Source organism: Oncorhynchus gorbuscha, linkage group LG19 (genome assembly GCF_021184085.1).
Source record: "Oncorhynchus gorbuscha isolate QuinsamMale2020 ecotype Even-year linkage group LG19, OgorEven_v1.0, whole genome shotgun sequence".
In the NCBI taxonomy this organism is placed as follows: domain Eukaryota; kingdom Metazoa; phylum Chordata; class Actinopteri; order Salmoniformes; family Salmonidae; genus Oncorhynchus; species Oncorhynchus gorbuscha.
In genome coordinates this window covers 48122677-48143699 of record NC_060191.1, presented here as the reverse complement: position 1 = coordinate 48143699, position 21023 = coordinate 48122677, and positions in this window count along the sequence as shown.

The window sequence follows — 21023 nt, the reverse complement described above, 5'->3', positions numbered from 1 at the left end:
ATCTCAACCACACTGCACACTGCCCTAACCCACCTGGACAAGAGGAATACCTATGTGAGAATGCTGTTCATCGACTACAGCTCGGCATTCAACACCATAGTGCCCTCCAAGCTCATCATCAAGCTCGAGACCCTGGGTCTCGACCCCGCCCTGTGCAACTGGGTACTGGACTTCCTGACGGGCCGCCCCCAGGTGGTGAGGGTAGGCAACAACATCTCCTCCCCGCTGATCCTCAACACGGGGGCCCCACAAGGGTGTGTTCTGAGCCCTCTCCTGTACTCCCTGTTCACCCACGACTGCGTGGCCACGCACGCCTCCAACTCAATCATCAAGTTTGCGGACGACACAACAGTGGTAGGCTTGATTACCAACAACGACGAGACGGCCTACAGGGAGGAGGTGAGGGCCCTCGGAGTGTGGTGTCAGGAAAATAACCTCACACTCAACGTCAACAAAACTAAGGAGATGATTGTGGACTTCAGGAAACAGCAGAGGGAACACCCCTATCCACATCGATGGAACAGTAGTGGAGAGGGTAGCTAGTTTTAAGTTCCTCGGCATACACATCACAGACAAACTGAATTGGTCCACTCACACTGACAGCGTCGTGAAGAAGGGGCAGCAGCGCCTCTTCAACCTCAGGAGGCTGAAGAAATTCGGCTTGTCACCAAAAGCACTCACAAACTTCTACAGATGCACAATCGAGAGCATCCTGGCGGGCTGTATCACCGCCTGGTACGGCAACTGCTCCGCCCTCAACCGTAAGGCTCTCCAGAGGGTAGTGAGGACTGCACAACGCATCACCGGGGGCAAACTACCTGCCCTCCAGGACACCTACACCACCCAATGTTACAGGAAGGCCATAAAGATCATCAAGGACATCAACCACCCGAACCACTGCCTGTTCACCCCGCTATCATCCAGAAGGCGAGGTCAGTACAGGTGCATCAAAGCTGGGACCGAGAGACTGAAAAACAGCTTCTATCTCAAGGCCATCAGACTGTTAAACAGCCACCACTAACATTGAGTGGCTGCTGCCAACACACTGTCATTGACATTGACCCAACTCCAGCCACTTTAATAATGGGAATTGATGGGAAATGATGTAAATATATCACTAGCCACTTTAAACAATGCTACCTTATATAATGTTACTTATCCTACATTATTCATCTCATATGCATATGTATATACTGTACTCTACATCATCGACTGCATCCTTATGTAATACATGTATCACTAGCCACTTTAACTATGCCACTTTGTTTACTTTGTCTACACACTCATCTCATACTGTACTCGATACCATCTACTGTATGCTGCTTTGTACCATCACTCATTCATATATCCTTATGTACATATTCCTTATCCCCTTACACTGTGTATAAGACAGTAGTTTTGGAATTGTTAGTTAGATTACTTGTTGGTTATCACTGCATTGTCGGAACTAGAAGCACAAGCATTTCGCTACACTCGCATTAACATCTGCTAACCATGTGTATGTGACAAATAAAATTTGATTTGATTTAATCATAGTAAAAATTCCCTGTCTTAGGTCAGTTATGATCACCACTTTATTTTAAGAATGTGAAATGTCAGAATAATAGTAGAGAGAATTATTTATTTCAGGTTTTATTTCTTTCATCACATTCCCAGTGGGTCAGAAGTTTACATACACTCAATTAGTATTTGGTAGCGTTGCCTTTAAATTGTTTATCTTGGGTCAAACGTTTCAGGTAGCCTTCCACAAACTTCACACAATAAATTGGGTGATTTTTTGCCCATTCCTCCTGACAGAGCTGGTGTAATTGAGTCAGGTTTGCAGGCCTCCTTGCTCACACCCGCTTTTCAGTACTGCCCACAATTTTTCTATAGGAGTGAGGTCAGGGCTTTGTGATGGCCACTCCAATACCTTGACTTTGTTATCCTCAAGCCATTTTGCCACAACTTTGGAAGTATGCTTGGGGATATTTGGGACCAAGCTTTAACTTCCTGACTGATGTCTTGAGATGTTGCTTCAATATATCCACATCATTATCCTGCCTCATGTTGCCATCTATTTTGTGAAGTGCACCGGTCCCTCCTGCAGCAAAGAACCTCCACAACATGATGCTGCCACCCCCGTGCTTCATGGTTGGGATGGTGTTCTTTGGCTTGTAAGCATCCCCCTTTTTCCTTCAAACATAACGATGGTCATTATGGCCAAACAGTCCTATGTTGGTTTCATCAGACCAGAGGATATTTCTCCAAAAAGTATGATATTTGTCCCCATGTGCAGTTGCAAACCATAGTTTGGCTTTTTTATGGTGGTTTTGGAGCAGTGGCTTCTTCCTTGCTGAGCGGCCTTTCAGGTTATGTCGATATAGGACTCGTTTTACTGTGGATATAGATACTTCTGTACCTGTTTCCTCCAGCATCTTCACAAGGACATTTGCTGTTGTTCTGGGATTGATTGGCACTTTTCGCACCAAATTACGTTAATCTCTAGGAGACAGAACGCGTCTCCTTCCTGAGCGGTATGACAGCTGCGTGGTCCCATGTTGTTTATACTTATTTACTATTGTTTGCACAGATGAACGTGGTACCTTCTGGCATTTGTAAATTGCTCCCAAGGATGAACCAGATTTGTGGAGGTCTACAATTTTCTTCTGAGGTGTTGGCTGATTTCTTTTGATTTTCCCATGATGTCAAGCAAGGAGGCACTGAGTTTGAAGGTAGGCCTTGAAATACATCCACAGGTACACCTCCAATTGACTCAAATTATGTCAATTAGCCTATCAGAAGCTTCTAAAGCCATGACATCATGTTCTGGTATTTTCCAAGCTGTTTAAAGGCACAGTCAACTATGTAAACTTCTGACCCACTGGAATTGTGATACAGTGAATTATAAGTGAAATAATCTGTCTGTAAACAATTGTTGGAAAAATGACTTGTGTCATGCACAAAGTAGATGTCCTAACCGACTTGCCAAAACTATAGTTTCTTAACAAGAAATTTGTGGAGTGGTTGAAAACAAGTTTTAATGACTCCAACCTAAGTGTATGTAAACTTCCGACTTCAACTGTAAGTTGGCTCTATGGCACTGGCAAGGTGCTTTTCCATCTTCATCAGTTTACAGTTCTGTTATCAGATCCCAGCAGAGGTGTGAGACATGTGGCAGAGGTTCCAGGAAGCGTGACCTCATACACACACACTTATACACATCAATGCATGCACAGACGCACACACACACACACACACACACACACACACACAACACACACACACACACACACACACACACACACACACACACACACACACACACACACACACACACACACACACACACACACACACACACACACACACACACACACACACACACACACACACACCTCAAAGCTCATTAAAATGGGCAACAAACCGTGAAGATTAGATCACTCACAACCAGCTATTGCTGAGTTGGGTTGAAGGGTGAAATCAAGACCCTTGTGTGTGTGTGTGTGTGTGTGTGTGTGTGTGTGTGTGTGTGTGTGTGTGTGTGTGTGTGTGTGTGTGTGTGTGTGTGTGTGTGTGTGTGTGTGTGTGTGTGTGTGTGTGTGTGTGTGTGTGTGTGTGTGTGTGTGTGTGTGTTTTGCATATCCCAACTCCCCCTGAGACACCCTCGGAGAGTGGGGTCAGGTCCGGGGTCACGGCCAGGGTCAGCCATTATTGACGGTGACCTGTTTTAGAGAAGTAGAGCGAGAGAGAGAGAGATTCAATACAAAAGTAAAAAAGGAAGTGAAATGTCAGAGTTGAGAGTTGACAGCCTTTGTTCTGTTGCAGCTCCTTTGCCCTGCTTGACACAAACCTCTGATTGTCCGTTTGGAGTTGCACTGACGAGGAAGAATGGTTGATCAAGAGAAAAAAACACTGTGCTGTCATTTCTTTGGCCATAGAAGGTTAACTGCTTTCAAGGTGGAGCGGGATCTGTGGGAGGTTAAGGACTATAGTGTGACATCCCTGTTTGTGTGTGCACTGTGACCTCTGATAAAAGGGCTGGACCTTCATGGCATTGGTGAAGTGTACTTACCATGTGACAAGTACACCTTCACATTCACCTCATGTGCAGGTATGGCTTTTTCAAGTTTTATGTGTGCTTGTTCTTTTAAATGGTCAAATAAAATAAAATAAAACTAAAAACAGCAGGGTCATTCGTTGGGAACTAACTAATATACTGCAATACATCTACAGAATGAACCTTAATGTCAAAATGATTTAACTCTAGGAACTGTGTATTGATAATGCTCCCCACAACCAGAAGCTAATACTGACAAATGTATGTGTCGTTCAGATGAACAAACGCTGCCATTGTCTGTGAGTTGATGTGGGAAAAGGAATGACACCAGTCTGCCAACTCTGCCATGTTATCATAACTCTACAGAAAACTAAAAAATCAGATATTAAAATGTCCACAGTTTGTCCTGGGGATATTCCCACAATTTACAAGCCAAAATGTATGAATGAATGGTTCCTATCTGATTTAAAGACAAAAAGATATATGTGAATAATTTGATACACCAATGTTTAGTGGTGTTGGTTTTCCTCTAAGTGTCCAGTTCCTCTTTAAAGCTCTTCTAAAGCTGAATGGTGTGTTGGTTTCTGACAGACCTGGGTTCAAATAGTATTTGACATAATTATGGGTACTTTATTTGTGTTTGATTGAGTATGCCTGGTTTAATGGACCAATAGAACAGTTCCAAAACTGCAAAACCCACCCATCTGGCACTCAATGCAAGCTAGAGCAAATGCTCAATGTATTTCAAAGGTTTTAAATAGTATTTGAACCCAGGTGTGCTTGTTTCTGACATGTTTCAGCGGTCCCAGTCCTGAGGTGTTGCCATAACTAACCCTCACCTTTACACCATTGGATTGGCAGTTCTAATGGACCAAGAACGTCTACCTTTTCACTTTCATCCATCATGTAATTAGGAAGTACTTCTTTTCATCTCCTTCTTTTCTTCTCCTTTGCTCTGTCGGTTCCTGTGTTGTTATAACTAAAGCCCAGAGTGCCAGCAGTGAGATGAGGGGAGAAAACAAATATTATCTCAAAGAACAAATACTAGGGACTTAACCCTCGTTCACTTTACTTACAGTTTTGTGACCTGTTGACATTCGAAGTCCTCCATCACAGACGTTATAAGCTTCTGTGCAGTATCTCTATGCTCCTATATGTCATGTCACAGACAGTAAGACAAGGGTGGGCAACTTCTGACTCAACGCTAACACAACTGTTTCAACTAATACACGTTTAAATTGAAGATCATGATTAGTTGATCTGTTGAATCAGGTGTGTTAGAGCTGTGCTGGAACCTAAGCCTGCATATACTGTGGCTACTGTTTCCCGCCCCTTAACTATATGCCTTTCTTGAGGAATTTAGATATACATTACATACAAAATATATATGCAGGGTGTTACTCCAACCTGTTTACCATGAATTAGTCCTTTTGGGGAAGTTTTTCCTGGGTAAACCCTATCACTGAATTAATGTCATTGTTGAAACACACCATTTGGTAGGCTCATGAAACCGGGCTAAAACATAATCCCAGAGCCTCTCCTCTCTGTACAGGCTCTTATGCCTGCATGTGAATGTGCTGGCTGGGCTGTTGTCAACCATGTGATACAGTAATATATGCAAATCACAGCGCTCCTGTTAGGTCTTTGTTTGACTAATATTTAGTCAAACAAACACGGGCAGTGTTCCAAAACGCATACTTGTGTTCTATCTAGAGCGTATAGCGAGTACGGAAATCAACTGTCATTTTCAAGTGCGATTCCAAACATAAGAACGTGAAAAGGCAAGTATGTGCTAAGTTTACCGGAAGTTCTATAAGCATACTTGGGAGGTCTGGAAAACAAAGTACACATGGAAGCATACTTTTTTGTTCTTTTCGCCAGGGAGGCTAACCCATAACACCTTGCGACAGAGCGAAAATGACAAAAACTTCTGAATTAATGGCGGACTGAAGTCCCCGCTTGGGAGAAAATGTTCCAGTTCAATCTAGGCTTGCTAGACAGCCAAGTTATTTGTGCATTCTTACATGATCAGTCAATACATACATGTAGTGTCTGTTTACCTAACGTTAGCTAGCTAGATAACGTTCTTCTTGTCACGTTGCCCTCCCTTGTGTTTCACCATTGCATTTAAAGAAAATGTATGTGGAATAATGATATGATAAATGAACAGTAAATGTGTGAGAACTTGATCAAGCTTATGAATATGTAACACTGTTTACAAAGCAATTGCACATTAAAAAAAGGTAGTTGTGGTTCTCAGCAACTTGAACCAGCACTGAAATTTGAGCAGTGAGGTTAATGTATCCTCCCTTGGCCTTATGTTTCTGCTGTGTTCTCCTCAGGTTGAAGCACATCCCATCCCATCACCCAGACAGATGGAAAGAAGTTGGGAACCTCCCGTCCATCAGGAAAATCACCCTATCACAGGACTTTAGTCAGGAATGTACTCAGCAGTGTGCAACATTACTATGTTAGAAGTAGATCCACACATTGTTCTCTATCATGCAAAATTGTCAGCTCATGGTAATATATGACGGTCATTCTAAAATACAGACATGGGTGATTTCTGCCACAGGGTACTGCACTGTGCGCAAGTTTTTATTCCTGCCCCCAACTATTCGTCGTCTACAATTTAGACCACAATAAGCTGAATGAGGTGCTAGTGAAAGACTGGAACAAAAACCTGTAAACTCCTGTCCTGTGTATAAACAACCTGTAAACTCCTGTCCTGTGTATAAACAACCTGTAACCTCCTGTCCTGTGTATAAACAACCTGTAAACTCCTGTCCTGTGTATAAACAGCCTGTAAACTCCTGTCCTGTGTATAAACAACCTGTAAACTCCTGTCCTGTGTATAAACAACCTGTAAACTCCTGTCCTGTGTATAAACAACCTGTAAACTCCTGTCCTGTGTATAAACAACCTGTAACCTCCTGTCCTGTGTATAAACAACCTGTAAACTCCTGTCCTGTGTATAAACAACCTGTAAACTCCTGTCCTGTGTATAAACAACCTGTAAACTCCTGTCCTGTGTATAAACAACCTGTAAACTCCTGTCCTGTGTATAAACAACCTGTAAACTCCTGTCCTGTGTATAAACAACCTGTAAACTCCTGTCCTGTGTATAAACAACCTGTAAACTCCTGTCCTGTGTATAAACAACCTGTAAAACCTCCTGTCCTGTGTATAAACAACCTGTAAACTCCTGTCCTGTGTATAAACAACCTGTAAACTCCTGTCCTGTGTATAAACAACCTGTAACCTCCTGTCCTGTGTATAAACAACCTGTAACCTCCTGTCCTGTGTATAAACAACCTGTAACCTCCTGTCCTGTGTATAAACAACCTGTAACCTCCTGTCCTGTGTATAAACAACCTGTAACCTCCTGTCCTGTGTATAAACAACCTGTAACCTCCTGTCCTGTGTATAAACAGCCTGTAAACCCCTGTCCTGTGTATTAACAGCCTGTAAACCCCTGTCCTGTGTATAAACAACCTGTAACCTCCTGTCCTGTGTATAAACAGCCTGTAACCTCCTGTCCTGTGTATAAACAGCCTGTACACTCCTGTCCTGTGTATAAACAGCCTATAAACTCCTGTCCTGTGTATAAACAACCTGTAAACTCCTGTCCTGTGTATAAACAGCGTGTACACTCCTGTCCTGTGTATCAACAGCCTGTAAACTCCTGTCCTGTGTATAAACAGCCTGTAACCTCCTGTCCTGTGTATAAACAGCCTATAAACTCCTGTCCTGTGTATAAACAACCTGTACACTCCTGTCTTGTGTATCAACAGCCTGTAAACTCCTGTCCTGTGTATAAACAGCCTGTAAACCAATGTCCTGTGTATAAACAACCTGTAAACTCCTGTCCTGTGTATAAACAACCTGTAAACTCCTGTCCTGTGTATAAACAACCTGTAAAATTCTGTCCTGTGTATAAACAACCTGTAAACTCCTGTCCTGTGTATAAACAACCTGTAAACTCCTGTCCTGTGTATAAACAGCCTGTAACCTCCTGTCCTGTGTATAAACAACCTGTAAACTCCTGTCCTGTGTATAAACAGCCTGTAAACTCCTGTCCTGTGTATAAACAGCCTGTAACCTCCTGTCCTGTGTATAAACAACCTGTAAACTCCTGTCCTGTGTATAAACAACCTGTAAACCAATGTCCTGTGTATAAACAGCCTGTAACCTCCTGTCCTGTGTATAAACAACCTGTAAACTCCTGTCCTGTGTATAAACAACCTGTAAACTCCTGTCCTGTGTATAAACAACCTGTAAACTCCTGTCCTGTGTATAAACAGCCTGTAAACCAATGTACTGTGTATAAACAGCCTGTAACCTCCTGTCCTGTGTATAAACAACCTGTAAACTCCTGTCCTGTGTATAAACAACCTGTAAACCAATGTCCTGTGTATAAACAGCCTGTAACCTCCTGTCCTGTGTATAGACAACATGTAAACTCCTGTCCTGAGTATAAACAGTCGGTACACTCCTGTCCTGTGTATAAACAGCCTATAAACTCCTGTCCTGTGTATAAACAACCTGTAAACTCCTGTCCTGTGTATAAACAGCCTGTAACCTCCTGTCCTGTGTATAAACAGCCTGTAAACCAATGTACTGTGTATAAACAGCCTGTAACCTCCTGTCCTGTGTATAAACAACCTGTAAACTCCTGTCCTGTGTATAAACAACCTGTAAACCAATGTCCTGTGTATAAACAACCTGTAAACTCCTGTCCTGTGTATAAACAACCTGTAAACTCCTGTCCTGTGTATAAACAACCTGTAAACTCCTGTCCTGTGTATCAACAGCCTGTACACTCCTGTCCTGTGTATAAACAACCTGTAAACCCCTGCCCTGTGTTTAAACAGCCTGTACACTCCTGTCCTGTGTATAAACAACCTGTAAACTCCTGTCCTGTGTATAAACAACCTGTAAACCCCTGCCCTGTGTTTTAACAGCCTGTACACTCCTGTCCTGTGTATAAACAACCTGTAAACTCCTGTCCTGTGTATAAGCAACCTGTAAACTCCTGTCCTGTGTATAAACAACCTGTAAACCCCTGCCCTGTGTTTAAACAGCCTGTACACTCCTGTCCTGTGTATAAACAACCTGTAAACTCCTGTCCTGTGTATAAACAACCTGTAAACTCCTGTCCTGTGTATAAACAACCTGTAAACCCCTGCCCTGTGTTTAAACAGCCTGTACACTCCTGTCCTGTGTATAAACAACCTGTAAACTCCTGTCCTGTGTATAAACAACTTGTAAACTCCTGGCCTGTGTATAAACAGCCTGTATAGTCCTGTCCTCTGTATAAACAGCCTGTAAACTCCTGTCCTGTGTATAAACAGCCTATAAACTCCTGTCCTGTGTATAAACAACCTGTAAACTCCTGTCCTGTGTATAAACAACCTGTAAACTCCTGTCCCGTGTATAAACAACCTGTAAAATTCTGTCCTGTGTATAAACAACCTGTAAACTCCTGTCCTGTGTATAAACAACCTGTAAACTCCTGTCCTGTGTATAAACAGCCTGTAACCTCCTGTCCTGTGTATAAACAACCTGTAAACTCCTGTCCTGTGTATAAACAGCCTGTAAACTCCTGTCCTGTGTATAAACAGCCTGTAACCTCCTGTCCTGTGTATAAACAACCTGTAAACTCCTGTCCTGTGTATAAACAACCTGTAAACCAATGTCCTGTGTATAAACAGCCTGTAACCTCCTGTCCTGTGTATAAACAACCTGTAAACTCCTGTCCTGTGTATAAACAACCTGTAAACTCCTGTCCTGTGTATAAACAACCTGTAAACTCCTGTCCTGTGTATAAACAGCCTGTAAACCAATGTCCTGTGTATAAACAGCCTGTAACCTCCTGTCCTGTGTATAAACAACCTGTAAACTCCTGTCCTGTGTATAAACAACCTGTAAACCAATGTCCTGTGTATAAACAGCCTGTAACCTCCTGTCCTGTGTATAGACAACATGTAAACTCCTGTCCTGTGTATAAACAGTCTCCTGTCCTGTACACTCCTGTCCTGTGTATAAACAGCCTATAAACTCCTGTCCTGTGTATAAACAACCTGTAAACTCCTGTCCTGTGTATAAACAGCCTGTAACCTCCTGTCCTGTGTATAAACAGCCTGTAAACCAATGTACTGTGTATAAACAGCCTGTAACCTCCTGTCCTGTGTATAAACAACCTGTAAACTCCTGTCCTGTGTATAAACAACCTGTAAACCAATGTCCTGTGTATAAACAACCTGTAAACTCCTGTCCTGTGTATAAACAACCTGTAAACTCCTGTCCTGTGTATAAACAACCTGTAAACTCCTGTCCTGTGTATCAACAGCCTGTAAACTCCTGTCCTGTGTATAAACAACCTGTAAACCCCTGCCCTGTGTTTAAACAGCCTGTACACTCCTGTCCTGTGTATAAACAACCTGTAAACTCCTGTCCTGTGTATAAACAACCTGTAAACCCCTGCCCTGTGTTTTAACAGCCTGTACACTCCTGTCCTGTGTATAAACAACCTGTAAACTCCTGTCCTGTGTATAAACAACCTGTAAACTCCTGTCCTGTGTATAAACAACCTGTAAACCCCTGCCCTGTGTTTAAACAGCCTGTACACTCCTGTCCTGTGTATAAACAACCTGTAAACTCCTGTCCTGTGTATAAACAACCTGTAAACTCCTGTCCTGTGTATAAACAACCTGTAAACCCCTGCCCTGTGTTTAAACAGCCTGTACACTCCTGTCCTGTGTATAAACAACCTGTAAACTCCTGTCCTGTGTATAAACAACCTGTAAACTCCTGGCCTGTGTATAAACAGCCTGTATAGTCCTGTCCTCTGTATAAACAGCCTGTAAACTCCTGTCCTGTGTATAAACAGCCTATAAACTCCTGTCCTGTGTATAAACAACCTGTAAACTCCTGTCCTGTGTATAAACAACCTGTAAACTCCTGTCCTGTGTATAAACAGCCTGTAAACCAATGTCCTGTGTATAAACAACCTGTAAACTCCTGTCCTGTGTATAAACAACCTGTAACCTCCTGTCCTGTGTATAAACAGCCTGTAACCTCCTGTCCTGTGTATAAACAACCTGTAAACCAATGTCCTGTGTATAAACAGCCTGTAACCTCCTGTCCTGTGTATAAACAGCCTGTACACTCCTGTCCTGTGTATAAACAGCCTGTAACCTCCTGTCCTGTGTATAAACAGCCTGTAACCTCCTGTCCTGTGTATAAACAACCTGTAAACCAATGTACTGTGTATAAACAGCCTGTACACTCCTGTCCTGTGTATAAACAACCTGTAAACTCCTGTCCTGTGTATCAACAGCCTGTACACTCCTGTCATGTGTATAAACAGCCTGTAAACTCCTGTCCTGTGTATAAACAACCTGTAAACTCCTGTCCTGTGTATCAACAGCCTGTACACTCCTGTCCTGTGTATAAACAACCTGTAAACTCCTGTCCTGTGTATAAGCAACCTGTAAACTCCTGTCCTGTGTATAAACAACCTGTAAACCCCTGCCCTGTGTATAAACAGCCTGTACACTCCTGTCCTGTGTATAAACAACCTGTAAACTCCTGGCCTGTGTATAAACAGCCTGTATAGTCCTGTCCTCTGTATAAACAGCCTGTAAACTCCTGTCCTGTGTATAAACAGCCTATAAACTCCTGTCCTGTGTATAAACAACCTGTAAACTCCTGTCCTGTGTATAAACAACCTGTAAACTCCTGTCCTGTGTATAAACAGCCTGTAATCCAATGTCCTGTGTATAGACAACCTGTAAACTCCTGTCCCGTGTATAAAGAGCCTGTAAACTCCTGTCCTGTGTATAAACAGCCTGTAAACTCCTGTTCTGTGTATAAACAGCCTGTAACCTCCTTTCCTGTGTATAAACAGCCTGTAAACTCCTGTCCTGTGTATAAACAGCCTGTAAACTCCTGTCCTGTGTATAAAGAGCCTGTAACCTCCTGTCCTGTGTATAAACAGCCTGTAAACTCCTGTGATGATCAAAGCTTTTGAATGTTAATCTCCTTGATGTCCCTCACTTCAGGATGCTAAAATGTTTATCTACTGAGCTATTTGCTTTATGTTTGTATTCTTACCTTTGGTTATTTCTTATTGTCACCGCTAAAAAAAAGCATCCATAACATTTTCAGGCTCAAGATTAATGTTATGTAAGTGTTTCAAAATAAGACGTCTGTTTATTCTCTGTAAACTGCAGAACCCTTCAGTTCCCAGGCACCATGTCATTATGGAACCTGTCATTCATCTGTCGTAAAGATGTCATTATAACCTTTCCCCCTTGGAGATTTATTGACAGCTGTCATGCTAACAATTCTAACCTCTCAGGACGTCTCTAGATTATCTGATTGTCTCTGCGCCTCCCTCTGACCTAGATTACCTTGTCTCTAACTTTGTTATGCTATATAACCAACCATAGCCTCTGTCACAGGCTTTCACCTCACCATCGGTAGCACAGCCTGGGAGTGGAGGTTAATATATCCCTAACCCTGACGTGATCCATATATTTGCTTACAAGAGCTTATCATTTAGCATTTGGCTCTACAACACCTAATCCATATATTTGAAAATCACAGATGCTTGGATGACAGTCATGACTGAAATCTGTTAAATATTTTATCATGAGTTAGTTCATCATACAGTATGGATAGTTACTCAGTCCATTTTGGCTGACACAGGGCCAGTGGGCCACTAAATAAAAGCATGTTTAAAGTCATTAGTCGGTGTCCTTTCAACCGGTAAACATCAGAGATGCAGGTAAGAAGACAAGACTCATCTTTGTTCAACGACACAGCGTTTCTTTTGACACTTGTGTCACTCCAGCAAACACACAACCACCACACAAGGTCCCCTCCTTGTGAGCCTTTAACATGCTGGACATGAGGTTTTTCAATGTCATTTCACAGGAATGTCACATTTAATAAAGAAGCAATAGCTGCTTAGAAGCACAGACAGGTGTATTGCCATAGGTTCGCCATACTTGCTCAAAAGTTTCCAACCTTTTCACATTCTTGACCATTTAGAGATGCTCAACTCACCCTCTTTGACTCGACAACAATCTTGTTCTGCCTTATACAGTAGGCCACAGTATCTTCTTTAAATCTCGTAGAGTCAATCAATCATTCCAGTCCAGTCTGATGAAGAAGAATCATTTATTAAATTCACTTGGCTTAGCCTATACACTTTGAACACTTTCCCACAGAACGATTCTTCTGTTGAAGAATACTGTTGATGTGATATTGAGTCAGAAGAGTGTGGTAGTAGGAAGCAGAGCTGAAGGGCTGGTTCCAGCCTTCAGAGCATTAATCTCATGCTCATTCTCTCTCTTCTTTAACTGTCTCTCTCTTTTTCTCTCTTTCTGTCTGGCCCTCAGCCAACCCACGGCAGCCCAGCAGAGCGCTATGAGATACATGGAAGGAAACCTGTCACAACAAGTTCCAAAGGCCTGTACTGCTGAAGTCACCACTTCTGTCTCTCTCTCCTTCCCTCTTTCTTTACCTGACTCAAAGAAGGGGACTTGTGTGAATGGGACATCAAATACGCCTTAATTACATCCCCTATCCACTGGCAGAGAGTGGGTAGTTAGTGGTTTCAGAGCTCGCCCACTGCGAGAGGACCTGTAGGATAGGATCTGGTTCACTCTGTGTAATTGCACCAATCATAAGAGCCTGTATAGCACATTAGTTAAATTAGCTAGTTTGGTCTATTGACACTCATTTCTGTTCTTTGAATGCATCAGGGCTCTCATTTTCTATGGCAATATATTATTATTTGATAACTTTTTTTTGCATATTTAACATTTTTGACAGTTTGATGCACTTGCATAAAAAAAATCATCACCTGCATAAAATAGCATTAGCTAACTAATGAAACCACTGGATTAGACGTACCCAGGTGTGACCAGGTGTGTCGTGGACGCGGCGCCAGGCAGTCAGGTGCTGAGCAGACGGCACAGGATCAGAGAAGAAGTGCCAGGTGTGTCACACTGTGAGGCCGGTCACATGCCAAGGGTTAGATAGACTGAGTGGCTCTGGGTAGAGGACAGGTGTCGACCCTTTGAGCCTCTCATTCACAGAAGACCTTTCAATGAGAAAGGAAATGATGGACTGAACCGCTGAAGACCTCTTCCAAACTTTTATACTGACAGATGGACCAAGATCCACACCTGAGCCTAGAGAGGGAGAGAAGGGGGAGGGGGAGGGAGCTGGAGAGAGGTGGGGAGAGGGAGAGAGAGAGAAAGTAAGAGAGAGGAGTGGAAGAGGTATGTCAATACAGGTAAATTCCTATCCTACCCTTCAAGTGAACCAGGAAAGTAGCACCCTCCCTCTCTCTCTCTCTCTCTCTCTCTCTCTCTCTCTCTCTCTCTCTCTCTCTCAGCTACCTTATTATTCAAACCATGTCCTCATCAGGAGGGCAAGGCTGAGGTGAATGATAGATAGACAGAAGGATAAATTACTGATGAATAATCTCTTAGGTTACAGTGGGAAGTCTCAGCCAACCTCTCAACACAGTCAAGTAGCCGCAGGGGGCGCCTCCTGACAGAAACAGGGGTTTCTGAAGAGGTGTAATGTGGGAAAATGTTCTGAAGTGCACTTTACTGAAATGACACCAAAACCCACTACCGTCTGGATAAAAAAAAATGTCCTGGAGCACTGAGGTGTCCTTGTTTGCTGTTGTTTTACTAGAATGGTCTCTTTTTGGGCAATGGAAGGGGAGTGGAGTGAATTCAAGTCTTGTATCATTCTGGCACATGCTCCAAACAGGCTCATCAAAACAAACTGACCCTGCAAATCTCTGAAATGATTCATGTTGAAAAATGTGTAACAAAATTTGCCCATATACCTATGTGTAAGTGTTATGTTATTACATGGTAACAGAGTGTAGGGATGCTAAAGAGAAACAGACATGTCTGAAGTGAATTATACCCTGTTCCTTGTTATAATTGTATCAACCACTTCCTAGACAACTAAGATCCTTAGATCAGAATTCTATCAACCCTGGGATTCCACTTGTGTTACATATCTACAGTATGTTACAGTACATAGGTAAAGTGTTGCCAGTTAACTCTGATATCACGGTCGTCATAATGAGGAGACCAAGGCGCAGCGTGATAAGAGTACATAACTCTTTTAATGAGAAGAATGAACACTGAACAAACCGTGAAGCTATATGACTAGTGCAAACAGGCAACTAAACATAGAATAACAACCCACAAACTATCCAAGGAATATGGCTACCTAAATATGGTCCCCAATCAGAGACAACGATAAAGAACCAATCTAGGCAACCATAAACATAAAAACACCTACATACTGTTACGCCTTGGTCATTGTATTTTGTGTTTTTGTTATATGTTTGGGTAGGCCAGGGTGTGACATGGGTTTATATGTTGTTTTTCGTATTGGGGTTTGTAGTATTTGGGATCGCGGCTGTTTAGGGGTGTTGTATAGGCTTGGCTGCCTGAGGCGATTCTCAATCAGAGTCAGGTGATTCTCGTTGTCTCTGATTGGGAACCGTATTTAGGCAGCCTTAGTTTCGCTTTGTATTTCGTGGGTGATTGTTCCTGTCTTTGTGTAGTGTTCACCAGATAGGCTGTAATAAGTTTCACGTTCTGTTTGTTGTTTTGTATTTATGAGTTATTTCATGTTACGCTCTTCATTTATTAAAGTCATGAGTAACCAACACGCTGCATTTCGGTCCGACTCTCTTCCTTCAACAGACGAACGCCGTTACAGAATCACCCACCACTCACGGACCGAGCAGTGTGTAAACTGGCAGCGACAGCGACAGCTTCAGCAGCGAAAGGAGGACGTTATGGACGGTAGAGGCATGGAGTATACGACGTGGGAAGAAATCGACAGGTGGGCGGCCGACCCAGAGAGAGTGCAGGCGCCCGCCTGGGATTCGCTGCAGCAATGCGAAGAGGGCTATAGGCAAATGGAGTCAATAAAAAAGAGAAGGCGGCGCAGAGCGAAAACCGAAAGTCACCCCAAAAAATGTATTGGGGGGGGCTCAGGGAGAGTATGGCTGAGTCAGGAGATAGACCTGAGCCAACTCTCCTTGTTTATCGTGAGGAGCCAAGGAGGAGACCAGAACCAGAGCCAGTGTTAGAGGTGAGCGAAGCAGAGACTGTGAAGGAGTTAATGGGGAAAGTGGAGTGGAGAGTAATGAGGGAGTTGCTAGCTTGGTGCTATAGATACAATATTCGTCCGACGGATCGTGTCGGGGATTTGATAGCACCTGAGTTAGCGCTCTATACTCAACCTGAGGTGCGTGTTAGTCGGCTGGTGAAGTTGGTGGCAGCTCCCCGCACCAGGCTTCCTGTGCGTGTCCTCGATCCAGTACCACCAGTTCCAGCACCACGCACCCGGCCTTCAGTGCGCCTCGCCTGTTCAGCGCAGCCAGCGCTTTTCTCCTCTCCTGCGCTGCCGGAGTCTCTTGCCTGTTTAGCGCAGCCAGAGCCTTTCTCCTCTCCTGCGCTCCCGTCTGCCGCGCCGCCAGTCCCCAGTCTGCCCAGCGCCGCCAGTGCTCCCAGTCTGCCCAGCGCCGCCAGTGCTCCCAGTCTGCCCAGCGCCGCCAGTGCCGCCAGTCAGCCCAGCGCCGCCAGTCTGCCCAGCGCCGCCAGTCTGCCCAGCGCCGCCAGTCTGCCCAGCGCCGCCAGTCTGCCCAGCGCCGCCAGTCTGTCAGGATCAGTTAGATCCACCAGTCAGCCAGGATCCACCAGTCTGCCAGGATCCGCCAGAAGTGCCAGTCAGCCAGGATCTGCCAGTCTGCAGAGAGCTGTCAGCCTGCATGGAGCAGTCAGAGCTGTCAGTCTGCATGAAGCAGCCAGAGCTATCAGTCTGTAAGAAGCAGCCAGAGCTGTCAGTCTGCATAGAGCAGCTAGATCCGCCAGTCAGCCATGATCTTCTAGATCTGCCAGACAACCAGTCTTTTCCAGATCTGCCAGACAACCAGTCTCTTCCAGATCTGCCAGACAACCAGTCTCTTCCAGATCTGCCAGACAACCAGTCTCTTCCAGATCTGCCAGACAACCAGTCTCTTCCAGATCTGCCAGACAACCAGTCTCTTCCAGATCTGCCAGTCAACCAGAATCTTCCAGATCTGCTAGTCAACCTGAATCTTCCAGTTCCGCCAGCCAGCCAGGATTTACCGGAGCCTACTACCTGCCTGAGCTTCATCTCAGTACTGGGCTTCCTCTCAGTACTGGGCTTCCCCTCAGTACTGGGCTTCCCCTCAGTCCCGGGCTGCCCCTCAGTCCCAGGCTGCCTCTGTCCCGAGCTGCCCCTCTGTCCCGAGCTGCCCCTCTGTCCCGAGCTGCCCCTCTGTCCCGAGCTGCCCCTCTGTCCCGAGCTGCCCCTCAGTCCAGTGGGGATCTGGGTGAGGACTATTAGGCCATGGTCGGCGGAGAGGGTGGATTATCCCGGGACGTGAAGGGGAGGAACTAGGACATTTATGAAGTGGGGTCCACGTCCCGAGCCGGAGCCGCCACCATGGACAGACGCCCACCCGGACCCTCCCTATGGTTTGAGGTGCGTCCGGGAGTCCGCACCTTAGGGGGGGGGTTCTGTCACGCCTTGGTCATTGTATTTTGTGTTTTTGTTATATGTTTGGGTAGGCCAGGGTGTGACATGGGTTTATATGTTGTTTTTCGTATTGGGGTTTGTAGTATTTGGGATCGCGGCTGTTTAGGGGTGTTGTATAGGCTTGGCTGCCTGAGGCGATTCTCAATCAGAGTCAGGTGATTCTCGTTGTCTCTGATTGGGAACCGTATTTAGGCAGCCTTAGTTTTGCTTTGTATTTCGTGGGTGATTGTTCCTGTCTTTGTGTAGTGTTCACCAGATAGGCTGTAATAAGTTTCACGTTCTGTTTGTTGTTTTGTATTTATGAGTTATTTCATGTTACGCTCTTCATTTATTAAAGTCATGAGTAACCAACACGCTGCATTTCGGTCCGACTCTCTTCCTTCAACAGACGAACGCCGTTACACATACCTACATACAGAAACCCCTAGACAATACAAAACTCCACAAACCACCCTTGTCACACCCTGACCTAACCAAATAATAAAGAAAACAAAGATAACTAAGGTCAGGGAGTGACATCTGAAATGATGCCTGTGTCATTTCCATGTCATCCCTACAGTACATAGTTCATTTTTATCCCACACATTATTTTTCTCTATGTTGTGTCGGTGCCAATGATGAAATCAAGCTATACCAACAAACACCACTTGAACATCAGAAGAGAAAGGAAACAATCAGATGGTTGTCCCCACAGGAGATAAATGACAGCAGACGGACTTACTGTGACCTTAACCTCTTGTTGTGTTGCTGTGTTGCTGCCTCTGCAACAGAGATTGGTTGGAATAAGTGGGCTATGTCATCCGAATGACTCATGCTGCCTCTGGAACTCTTATATGTCATCAGTTCAACAAACCAGTTTGGTTGAGGCTCTGCATAGATCATTTTCATAATTCCCTATTAAGATCACTTTAGCATTTTATTGGTCACGAGGTCCAACCAAAATCTGACTTCCGCTTTAAACCCAACCGCTCCAAAAGACACACACACTACCGTTCAAAAGTTCACTTAGAAATGTCCTTGTTATTGAAAGAAAAGCACATTTTTCGTTCATTAAAAAAACATCAAATTGATCAGAAATACAGTGTAGACATGGTTAATGTTGTAAATGACTATTGTAGCTGGAAACGGAAGATTTTTGTTGTTCTGATTAAAGAAGTTTACATATCCATCTCTGTTTGGTGAATGAGAACTTTCAATCAATCACAGACTCTATTGCTGTGAGTTTTTGCTTTGGTTATTTGGCTCAGGTGCTGACAGGGGTGCTCCCTGGACACACCTGCTTACCCGAGAAAACCTGACAACAGCTGCCCTGGAAATAATACAGAGCTGCCAATCAGAGCTCTACTCTCACTAGGCTGGTAACCTAGCTACGAAAAGCTCGGTGAAGATGCCACACACAGCCAGGTCAGGCAGGGTAGCTTGACTAGAAGCTAAAGTTGTGTAGTAAACTGCCAATACGGTTATTACAAAGTGATGTTTAGAATCCATGTAAAACATCACGTTTCTTATAGAACAAGACTGTGGGTACTGTATTGGTAGCTTGATGATGTTTGATGCCAATGTGAGAGGCAGGTGAGAGAGGTAACATGTTGATGACCTGCTTTACTCAGAAAGAGAGGAAAAATCATGTTCCAGATTCCAGTTATTGTGTCCTTATATATTATGATTTATGACTTTAAACTCTGGAGAGAACATGCCCAGCCCGCAGGGGAACCTATACAGATGTATAACTTAGTGATTCCACTCTTGGCTGATGGTAAAGGAATATAAATTATATATTTATTTACCCTCCCAGTGATTCAATGGGAACATCCAAAGTGGCACCCTATGTGCTTTTTGATCTGGGCCCTATCAAAACTAGTGTACAATGTAGCAAATAGGGTGCCATTTGGGACAGATGCAATATGCTATTAAACAGCAGCTGTCTACCCAGCAGACATATTAGAACAATATTATGCAGGTTTCTTATTTTACCTGTCTCTTTGAAAAGAAAAATGGGCATAAAAACACGACGTAAAAAGATATTGTGTACCTTGTCTTAAACAGAGTGTGGTAGCCTACAGAAAATGTGTGAATGACCTATATGCTCCACACTGGGTCAAAGGGTTCAAAGGTCAAGTAAGTCCATTTATGAAGCTTGCGCCACCAGAAATACGCTAAACCTCATAAAAAAAGACATATATGTCACCTTTATTTAACTAGGAAAGTCAGTTAAGAACAAATTCTTATTTACAATGACAGCCTACCGGGAAACAGTGGGTGAATTACCTTGTTCAGGGGAAAAACAACAGATTTTTACCATGTCAGCTCGGGGATTCAAACCTGCAACCTTTCGGTTACTGTCCCAATGCTCAAACTAGGCTACCTGCCACCCCATCAATAATCATCATCAAACCACAATCAATGACTAATTTCATAAGCTCTATCCAGTAACACCTGCACTGTCTGAGATGACAGAGAGAAAATATATTGCATATATTGCAAACATATAGGATACATATATGGCTAGTTAAACACCACTCAGAAGGGGGTGTGGTGGACCTAAAACTAAAATGTATATTTTGTTCATTTATGAATAAATGAATCAATCAATCAAATGGATACCGCCCTTTCTACATCCGCAGTTGTCACAAAGTCATTTTCAAGTAATCCAGCCTACTAGAGGCCTTACTGACCAAAAAGTATAGAAATAAACCCAGTGTCCCTCTTTGGAAACAAAGTAGGAGATCTATTGAGTGAGAAAGAGAGAGAGAGAGAAAAGGAGAGAGACAAGGAGAGAGAGAGAGAGAGAGAGAGAGAGAGAGAGAGAGAGAGAGAGAGAGAGAGAGAGAGAGAGAGAGAGAGAGAGAGAGAGAGAGAGAGAGAGAGAGAGAGAGAGAGAGAGAGAGAGAGAGAGAAGGAGGGAGAGAGAGAGAGAGAGAGAGAGAGAGAGAGAGAGAGAGAGAGAGAGAGAGAGAGAGAGAGAGAGAGAGAGAGAGAGAGAGAGAGAGACAAGGACGGAGAGAGAGAGATCTGCTAAAAAGGTCTGAAAGACGATGATGATGACTCACCCGTTATGGGAACTGTGGTAGTTAGTCGCCCGTCACACTCCTCAATTCTCCGCAATACGGAGTTGCTGGAAGGAACCACCTGACTATGCATGGGCCCACCCTACCACCCGACTATGCATGGGACCACCCTACCACCCGACTATGCATAGGATCACCCCACCACCCGACTATGCATGGGACCACCCTACCACCCGACTATGCCACCCTGGGACCACCCTACCACCTGACTACCCTACCACCCGACTGCATGGGCCACCCTACCCTGCATGGGACCACCCTACCACCCGACTATGACCACCCTACCACCCGAC